General features: G+C 38.0%; 1 long non-coding RNA gene across 1 annotated transcript; it reads right to left on the bottom strand.

The window, feature by feature from the left end:
• Nucleotides 1–7180: 7180 nt before the first annotated feature.
• LOC132636511 (uncharacterized) lies at nucleotides 7181–9801 on the bottom strand. Its single transcript, XR_009581298.1, has 3 exons — nucleotides 9561–9801; nucleotides 8706–8752; nucleotides 7181–7415 (listed from the first exon to the last, which is right to left on the bottom strand). It is a non-coding gene; the product is annotated as an uncharacterized LOC132636511 (long non-coding RNA).
• Between the last annotated feature and the right edge of the window lie 1152 nt (nucleotides 9802–10953).

Here is a 10953-nt window from a genome sequence, read left to right as displayed (position 1 = left end):
TTGGTGATGTCCTTCGGGTTGACTAATGCACTTGCAGCATTATGGACCTCATGAACAGGGTATTCAAGCCATACTGAGACCATTTTGTGATTGTGTTCATTGATGATATTTTGGCCTACTCTCGGAGTGAGGTTGAACATGGACAACACTTGAGAATTGTGCTACAGACGCTTAAAGAACGAGAGCTTTATGCCAAGTTCTCAAAATGTGAATTCTGGTTGGGCACCGTTTCCTTTCGAATGGTTTTATTGCTCCAACAACCTCTCCATGTTAATTAGGTCCTTCAAATTGCTTGGAATACTAGGAGAAATAATTTTTTTGATTAGTTTTCTATGGGGCCAAATTTGGCTAGCCATGGCCGAATGCCTTCAACCCTTTTTTTTTTCTTTCTTTGTTCTTCTCCAAGCTTCTTGATTTGTGGTGATAATTGTGACTAATAAGTTATATATATAGATACACATAATTCATCCATGTGGGCCCAAGCCCACCCCACATGGACGGCCACAATGGCTCCTTCAAGAAGTTTCTTGAATACTTTGTGAAATTTCCATTTTTCCCTTAGCCTTCCACAATATTACCATGAACCCTCTTGTGAATTTTCCTTTTTACCCTTAGCCTTTCTCAATATTTTCATACTAATAATATTCATAAATAATATTCATAAACAACTTGTACATTAAAATAATTTTAGAAAATGGTCTTGCCCCTAACTTACCACGACTACTTCGAAATATTCGAACGTACAAAATACGGGTTATAACATCCTCCCCCCCTTTAGAACATTCGTCCTCGAATGTTCAACTGACCTCATGGGGTATCACATTACTTCGGGGGGTCCCTTTTATAGTTGTCCTTTTTTTCATGCCCATTCCTTATCTTTCACCCTATCTTCTTTATGATCGAACTCCTCGGTCTTTACATGAGTCTTCATTCCGTGTCATGGGTTTTCTAATCCACCGTACCAACTCATTATCCTTGTCCTTCCCAGGTCATCTCTTCTCTGTTATTGTTTTGTTACCGCACCTTAACAGAAGCCATGTCTTTGGTACGCAATCTTCACTTGACGATCCAATATGGCCACAGGCTGTTCCTTGCTCTCATTTTATCTACAGTATTACAGTCTCGCTTGCCATGCTATAAATATCCATCGGCCTTTGGTGTTCTCTTTTCTTCGCTCCCTGCTTCTTTACGTCTTTGTCATTATCCCTTTTAACCTTTCATTTTAAATATTTATCCAAAGACGTAGGTACGTAATGTTTCTTTACCATTTATCATCCTTCGCAATCTAGTTACCCTTGTGGTAACTTATGGTCCGGGTTCACTTATCTTCTTAGTTCGCAACATCTTTGAATTCTTACTATAACTTTTCCTTTGCTTCCTTCTCTCACATTTCTCGATACAAGTATACTTGTCTTTGACTTTCTTTGTATTGGCGCTTGTTTCGTCCATCGTTATTTCTTGTTGGCTCTCGGGTGTGGATTCCTTACAAATATGGTCGAGCATCACTTCACGTCGATGATTCATATAGTTTCACAGTGTACATTCTCATATTTCGTATAATTAAGGGTCCATGAACTATTTTCTAGTATCCGGTGGACTCTTTTATCTCATTCATGGGCACTGCGTTCTTTCTTTCTTTCAAAATTCCCAGACTTACCAATTGTTGATACTTTTATTATAATAGTCGTTGTCGTCCGAAATATCCCTTGAGTCTTATCATTCTCTCCATTATCCTTTGTGGACTTAGCTTGTAGCCCTTTCCTGCTCTTTTATTACTCCTTAAAACATGTCTCTGCGTACTTAGGTACGGCACAAATTTGCCCGACATGAGGGATTCAAATCATGGAATAAACATATTATAATTTATGTTGGCATGAGACATTCTCTTAAGGTGTCTTCCATTCTTTCTCTTCATGTCGGCCTCGCGGTACACTTATTGTCAATTCGTTTCTGCTCCTTTTATGTATTCTCCTGATATGCCGATATGTTTTGAACTCTGGCCCCGAGCTAATAAATTTCCTTTTCTGGCGCTTGAAAATATTGTGATCCCTTTTTGGCCTAATATAATATGGCCTCCCCCCTTTAAGGGGCTCCTTATTCGCCAACAGTCCTTTTGTGAAGTCTTCGTTTAGTTTATACCTTACTCCGTATCTTTCTTTCCAACCCTGTGCACGACATATCGAAACTTCTTACCATAAGTTTTGTCTACACCATCATTCTTTTCAACATTCCCATACCTTTTCATCCACTATTAATCCTTTCACCCATTTAGCTCACTTACTCGTAGTTCTTCTTAACTACGCGTTCAAGTTGCAGCTATGCGTCCATATTTTCGAGCGTCCCGCTACTTTTGCTCGCAGCACAGAATCCTTATGGTTTACACTCTTCTTATCTTCGCTCATCGAACCTTTAACCATATTTATGATATTATGACTGAGCGGTCTTCTATGTACGTTCTTTATGTTTCATTCCATTTTCTCTAAGATCAAATCTTTCAGACCTCGCATGAATTCTTGTTCCATACCACTAACTTCCCAACCGATAGTGTCGACTCATCATCCTTAACCCTTCCTGGGTTTTCTTCCTCCTCGAGTACTTTTCTTCTTTTGCCATTTGTGGCATCGGCTCGGAAGGTCGTGAAATTTTCACTTTAAGCTCGCAAATCCATTTCATTCCTAAGTCATCCTTTCAGGAAAGTACTTCCATGTCCGAGATGACCATATTAATATAGCTATACATTTATTCCTTTATATACCTTTCACCTTAACATTATCGCAAGGCCTAAATCTTCTAACATCGTCACAAGGCTTAATCATTCTTTCTCTTACTTCACATCCCCTGTCCTAGTCACTATTCCTTTAGCCTCACTTATTGAAATTGGTTTTCGAACCTCATACACTCCTCTTTTGTTCCATATTACCATACTTTATCCTTTCCACGTACCTACCTTTGAATCTTTATCCAAATAGTCTCGTACTTTGCCGGTAATTTCTCTCGGGGCTTCACTCACTAAGGTTTTCTTAACTTTCATATTTTCCCGGCATCTGATCTCCTTGCCCTCCATTAACTCACACACTTTCTTTTTCCAAATATCGTTGTATTAGAATTTCCAATCTTAACCTGTAGTAAAAATAACATCAGCTTACTTTATAATACTTGTACCACATCTCTTCTTGTTACTTGAACTTCGGTACCCTTGCTCGATTAATGCCTCCTTTACCGTAGCGCCGGTTGTTAGGACTCACATCTCCACCGATACAATCACATACGAGATATCATGCGCATTCGTATATATATATATATATATATATAATTACTATCAACTAGCCCACAAAATACTTCCAAACGCTATTTAAGCCTATCCAAATTCCAAAGCTGCGATGCGCTTTCTGTCTCTCCACCAGTCTAGTCTGCCTCGTCCTATGTGGCCTTTTATGGTCTCCAACTATCCCGTATACTCTAGTTTCCCTTTTGCCTCTTATGTCTGGATTTATAGGATTACTTGCGTACTTCCCAGGGGGTCACCCATCCTGAAATTTCTCCCACCTTAGCACGCTTAACCTCGAAACTTCGATGGAATCCAGTGCCTTAATGCTGATATAATCGCGTCCACTTCCTCGCATGACCTTTACTACATGATCTGGAGCAAGTCGAGGTCTTACAGATTCCGAGGCATTTTCGTAACACGTCCTTCCCTTTACAATTACTATTTTACCCTTTTCAACCCTCAATATTCACTCTTTACTTCTGTGTGTATGACTATTTCCTGTCCTGGACTTCCAGATTCCCGATGGTGGCGAACATACCTTCATCGCCGTTACTTATGAACTAAACACTCGGTCCTTACTATTCAACATCCGTACGCAGCAAATATCGACAATACCTCACAGGGCATACATATGTATACGACACATCTCAGCCATCCAGAGCTTCCAGTCTCAGGTAACAGAACAAATGTATCAGAACTTACCTCCTTCCGTCGTATGTAAGGCTTATATAAGGAATTTCATTTTCCTATGACTTGGCTCTATCACACGATCTGAGACAGAAAGAAGGTCACCAATCCCTAGATGCCCTGTAGCCTCCTGTTTATAAATGTGGCCGGCTTCACACCCATAAACAGGACTCTACTGGACACGACTTTGCAGACAACCCCTAGGACAACCTGCTCTGATACCACTTTGTCACACCCTAATCTCCCTACGGTGTGATGGGCACCCGACCCTTACTTAGGGCCGAGCGCTCTGACCCTTAGTGCACACATAATCTGTCACACCCTGACTTTACTAGGGTGTGATGGGCACCCGACCCCATATTCGGAGCCGAGCGAACCCGCTGACTCTTATTACATATATAATCTTTTGAACCTCTAAATCAAGTACACATAATAAAGCTTACTGAAATATTCTTTTTGTTGCTTTCAAATCAAATAAAGTCTGTAACTGTGTAAAACTTATATCATAATACAAACTGACTCCCGATACCCACGACTCTGTCTGCAAAGTCTCTAACTTCGAACAAAGCGTCATAGCACATATACTCTGACTCGGTAGCACTCCAGGACAAGTGGAGCCTACCAACTCCGCTGGAACATCTTCTATGCTAGCTTCAACTCATCTGGGTGTACCTGTGCGGCATGAAACGCAGCCCCCGAAGAAGAGGGGTCAGTACGAGTAATGTACTGAGTATGTAAGGCATAAATAGTAACATAGTAAGAGATGAACATACGAACATTAACTGTATGGGAACATAGAACATATCATAAGATAAAGGAGTAACCTGTACATGTGAGTGCCCCAGGGGGCGGATGCCATGCATGCTTATCTGGTCATATCATATCATATCGTATCTGTACCTTTGAAAACATATCATATCATATCTTTACTTTTGAAAACATATCATATCATAGCGCCGAACAACGTCGGCTCGCCCATATATCCCGCGTCCGGGATGAATACGCCAGCTGACCAGGTGGCAATGCGTCTTATAGCGCAACATATCTCCCTCCCCCCCCCCCCCCCCCCCCCCCCCATATACATATACATATGTCCCTTTTCCCCCATATTCCCTATATACATATACATATAAGCAGCATGCATGAGAGCCCAAAGAAAGTCATGTATCTATCGGAGTGACGTAAGGTCGGTAACCTCCGATTATATTATGGAATAGCCATAGGCGTCGTGTCTCACCTTGAAGGAACAATTAATATAAGGCGAGACTATGAATGAAGAGTGTCATCATGAGAAAACATAAAATAGAATCATGAGGCATATACTTGGAACCTTTAAAATAGTCATTATCCATAATAGAGTTGAGATATCAAGAAATAGTTTAACATTTTCATATTGTCATATTCATGGTAGGAACATATCGTCAACATATCTATCATAGACATTTTCTCATATTTGACTTCATCGTTGTCATTATAAGATCATATTCATCATCTTAGTAATAAGAGCTTCCTATCTCTTAAAACTTGGTTTTTTGGAAAATATGGACATTTTGAAAAAAAAAACAATTATGAACTATTAGAAAAAAAAACTTATACCTTGGAGTCATGGACTTATAGCTTTTGCAAGTAAGGAAAATATAAAAACATTTAAGACATTACGACTTGGGGATCATGCCTTTGGAAGAAAAGAGACGAGCCTTACATACCTGTGCTGCGCCTTACTAGCTACGCTTATTCGTCCAACTTGTTAGTCTACATTTAAGAAGATCGACACTATCGTTAGATTCATCGACATATACTTGTCTTAGCCTTTCAAGTACATTCACTTATGGTTTGCCGAGATTTCGGCAGCACCTCCCCTGTAAATACACCATCCCCGAGATTCTAACTCGGCCAATTTTAATCAACAACAATCCGGGAATTCAACCCGGCCAAACTAACAACAATACTAGCAATTATTATAGTAACACTTCAATATTCAATTCCATTCAATTCAATTCAATTCAATTCAATTCACATAACTTTCAAGACGATGCAATCAACATACTACTCCATCCAACACCTTCCAACTCCAATAAAAACAATAACAACACATTTCCTTTCCTTCCAAATTCATGAACTACACACTAACAACATCATATTAACAACACCACACTAACAACATTACCTTCCATGCATGCAAGAACATTACATTCAATTTACATAAGCTTCTAAAACAAGTTTCCAACTTCTACAACTTCACTAAGCTTATTAAGCTTTTATTAGTAACATAAAATCCACAACACAACAACCAAAATACTAAATAAAACTTGCTCACCATTCCTTCACAATACCACAATATACACGGCCATACACACAATATACAACTCACGGCCACACCCCTACATCCATATTCTTCATGAATTTCACTCATTCTCATACACTACAACATGCACAAACATCCATAACATATAAAAGGGGATGAATTCTTATCTTCTTCCTTGATTATTCACTTGGCTAGAACTTGTCACTTGTATGAATATAGGTTTTTCTTGCTCCAATGAGCACTCCAACTTGCTAAGGACCCTTCAATTAGTTGTTTAACTAGAAGAGATAAATTTTTTGATGAAGATTCTTGGACTTCAATTTTGCTAGCTCATGGCCGAATAGGCCTTTGGTTTCTCTCCCTCTTCTTCTTTTTCTTCTCTTTATTTTTTTTTCAAGTCTTCTTATCTTGTAAGAAATATAATCATATATCTATATATATATATATATATAATCATGTGAGGGGCACATGCCCTCTCTCTCTAGAATTCTCTAGGAAAGATGACTTATTTTTGTCATCTTTTTTTTTTTTTTTTTTGTCACATGACCAATATGGCCCCCTTTTGGAACTTTCATGAACCTTGTGTGAAATTCCCGTTTCGCCCCTCAACTTTCTTCAATATTACCATTTTGCCCCTAGCCTTCCACATTATTTCCATGATTCATTTTGCGAATTCCTCTTTTAACCCTTAACCTTTCTCAATATTTCCATACTACCAATGTTCGTAAATAATATTTATAACCAACTTGCACATTAAAATAACTTGGAAGATGGTCATTTCCTTAACTTACCACGACTTCCTTAAGGTACCCGAATGTATGAAATACGGGATATAACATAATCTTTTGGACTTTTTAACCCAAATAAAGATGAAATGCATAGTAATACTTTCAGAAATATTCTATTTCGTTGTTCTCAGATCAAACAAAATCTGTAATTATATAGAATTTATATCATAACACAAAATGACACATCGGCTGATGGAGCCGCTTACAGAACTGACAACCAATACCCACGACTCTGTCTGCAAAGTCTCTAACATTAATCAGACATCATAGCACATATACTCTGACTCGGCAGCACTCCAGGAGCAAGTGGAGCTTGCCAACTCCGCTGGAACATCTTCTATAATAGCTTCAACTCATCTGGGTGTACCTGCGCGGCATGAAACGCAGCCCCCGAAGAAAGGGGGTCAGTACGAAATATGTACTGAGTATGCAAGGCATGGAATATAGAAAACAGAACCATAATCGGAACAACGGTACAAAAAGCAAGTACATTAGCCAGAATACCAAAGTACTTATTTCCCGAACGCAAATCATGCATACCGATGTCATATGTCAGAAGGAGTACAGAAAATGAGGGAATCATCCAGAGTACCAAAATACTTATTTTCCAGACACAGATCATGCGTGCCAACATCATATGTCATCATATACATATGCATATAACAGATCCCGGCCCTCTAGTGAGGGGCGCGGTGGATGGAGTCATCATGTATGCTAACATCATATATCATATATGCAAATAACAGAACCCGGCCCTCTAGTAAGGGACGCGGTGAACAGAATCATCAATGCATGTGAAAATCATATATCATATGTGCATATAACAGATCCCGGCCCTCTATTGAGGGACGCGGTGAATGAGATCATGTATGCCAATGTCATGTATTATATATGCATGTAACGTGCCCCGACCCTCTATTGCGGGACGCCGTGAGTAGAGTCATCATATGCCATCCTGGCCACCACCCCGTCATCATATCATCATCATATCATATCATATATATAACATGCCCCGGCCCGCAAGTGAGAGGGACGCGGTGAACAATGCAAAGAAGTACGCACGAGAACATACCCTGGCCCGGGATGCAGTGAAGGACATACTGAGACTTGCACGAACAGAGTAGTGTGAAACCATATGCACATAAATCAAGACTCGATAGACAAGTATACTTACCGACACCTGAAGGCTCAGAAACAAGTTTCGGGTCAATCCGACTTAGTATGAGAAAGTTACGAGCGTTTGAAGTACAGAACGTTCTACAAGCGTTTCAGAAGCCATTTTTGGAAAATCAAAGCCATAATCATATCACGTACCTTTCGGATATCGTTATGGATCAAATCAAATAGAGCTTTTGGAACCATATTTACGTATCAAAATATATCAAGGACTCAATGGGATAATCAAACGTGCTATCTTTTGAAAATCAAAACTTTAGTCATATCAATTATCTTTCGAATGCCATTCGGAAACATATCAAACAGAACTTTGGACATCATAGATACGCATCAGAACCATATGAAACAGCTTATGGAAATCAAGAACGTTAGCCATCCTAGTGGCTCTAAGAATGGGAGTTTCTTTGAAATCATACATCTACATCATTTTTTTGTTTCATAAAGATCATGCCAAAAGAAAGAAAGGGTAAGCCTTACATACCTGTCCCACGTCCTATTGGCTACGCTTAATTGTCCAATCTCGCTAGTCTACATTCAAGAAGATTGACACAATCATTAGATTTATTACCACATACTTGTCTTAATCCTTCAAATGAGTTCATTTATATTCTGCCGAAATTTTGGCAGCATTTCCCCTGTAAATACACCATCCCCGAGAATCTATCTCGGCCAATGTATCAACAACAAACCCGAGAATGCAACTCGGCCAAATTATCAACAACAATACCAACAATCACATCTCCAACTTCAACAATTATTTCAAATGCATTCTAACACTAGCAATTCTTTCTACATGATTCGACGACATTTCATTTTTATTCAACTCAATCGCATATATTCAAACTAACACCAATGATCCCACATTCAAGTATTTATCCGAAATCATTCTAACATGATTCAAGAATACTTCAAACAATTCACATAATATTCACAACAACTCAAACAACATACTACTTCACCCGGAATCTTCCAAATTCCACAAGAACACTAACAACACATTTCCTTTCTTCCAAATGCATAAACTACACCAACAATCTATACTTTAGCAATATCATTCATGCAAAGGTAAGGAACCATACTAGTGTCACATTATCTTCTTCAACAATCCCATAACAATTTCAAATTCATTTCAATCCACCAAACCTTCATTTTCATCATGGAATCCACATCTATAACAATCAAAGTACTAAATAAAATTAATTCATTTGTTCTTCACCACACAACTATATTCGACCACAACATCAACAAACACATATATCATGAATTTCATCCATTTCTGCATACTTCAACATACATAATCATCTCTAACACATGTAAAAGAAGATTGAACGCATACCTTTCTTCACTTATCTCTTCTTGCCCGACTAGGGTTGAAATTGCACAAATGAATGGTTTTATTGCTCCAACAACCTCTCCATGTTAATTAGGGCCTTCAAATTGCTTGGAATACTAGGAGAAATAATTTTTTTGATAAGTTTTCCATGGGGCCAAATTTGGCTAGCCATGGTCGAATGCCTTCAACCCTTTTTTTTTTTCTTTCTTTGTTCTTCTCCAAGCTTCTTGATTTGTGGTGATAATTGTGACTAATAAGTTATATATATAGATACACACAATTCATCCATGTGGGCCCAAGCCCACCCCACATGGACGGCCACAATGGCTCTTTCAAGAAGTTTCTTGAATACTTTGTGAAATTTCCATTTTGCCCTTAGCCTTCCACAATATTACCATGAACCCTCTTGTGAATTTCCCTTTTTACCCTTAGCCTTTTTCAATATTTCCATACAAATAATATTCATAAATAATATTCATAAACAACTTGTACATTAAAATAATTTTAGAAAATGGTCTTGCCCCTAACTTACCACGACTACTTCGAAATATCCGAACGTACAAAATACGGGCTATAACATCGCCACCTCTAAAATTTATGTGCCACATCAACATTTTGTGTTTATACGTTTAAATTTATACAAGTTGAGGTGCCTACATGTACACACTCAAAGTTGAAGGGCTTAGGTATCAGCTGGAGCTAAGTTCGATGGCCTGTTTAAATATTATGTCTTTTTGAAAACTGCCAAAATTTTCTCAGTTCTTATACAATCGTACAAAATAAAGAAATGATAGTTAATAAATACGGTATCGGAATATACCAAGGGGCTACATTAATAAATTACATATCTCCACATTTTGTTGTATAAATAAATACTTGCGATTAGATGCTATTAACTTTCACATACACATAATTTTATAAAGATCCACTTTAAAAAGATCAATAATAGTAGTAACTCGATATTCTTTAATGTAATCATTCAACATGGTATACGACTGATCTCTTCATGTCGAGCATGGGTCTTTTTTTACAAAATATAAGATGATGAGTCTTTTTTTTCACAAAATATAAATTTTTGTGTTAAATTTTACATTTAAAATTTTTGAAATCATTATTTGTAATCCCGGATCCTACTTTTTAAAAGAATTTGAGATGTGAAATCATAAAGTTGAAGTTAAAGTTTATGCAAATTTCATAAACAAACGCTCTTTCAAAATTCCAGTATCATATATCTAGTTGAGGCATTGTTGAATTATTTCTTTGGAAAGGAAAGTTGATCTCTAGGAAAAAGTAGGATTTTTGTGGAAAATCCAAGAGTATATTAGACAAACTAAACATTGGTCAGCTGACATGGTATTGATGGCCCTTGTCAGTTTATCAGATTGTTTGTTAATGC

Source organism: Lycium barbarum, chromosome 4 (assembly GCF_019175385.1).
Source record: "Lycium barbarum isolate Lr01 chromosome 4, ASM1917538v2, whole genome shotgun sequence".
Taxonomy (NCBI): domain Eukaryota; kingdom Viridiplantae; phylum Streptophyta; class Magnoliopsida; order Solanales; family Solanaceae; genus Lycium; species Lycium barbarum.
The sequence above is the reverse complement of the archived record's forward strand: the minus strand, read 5'-3'. Positions and strand labels throughout refer to the sequence as shown.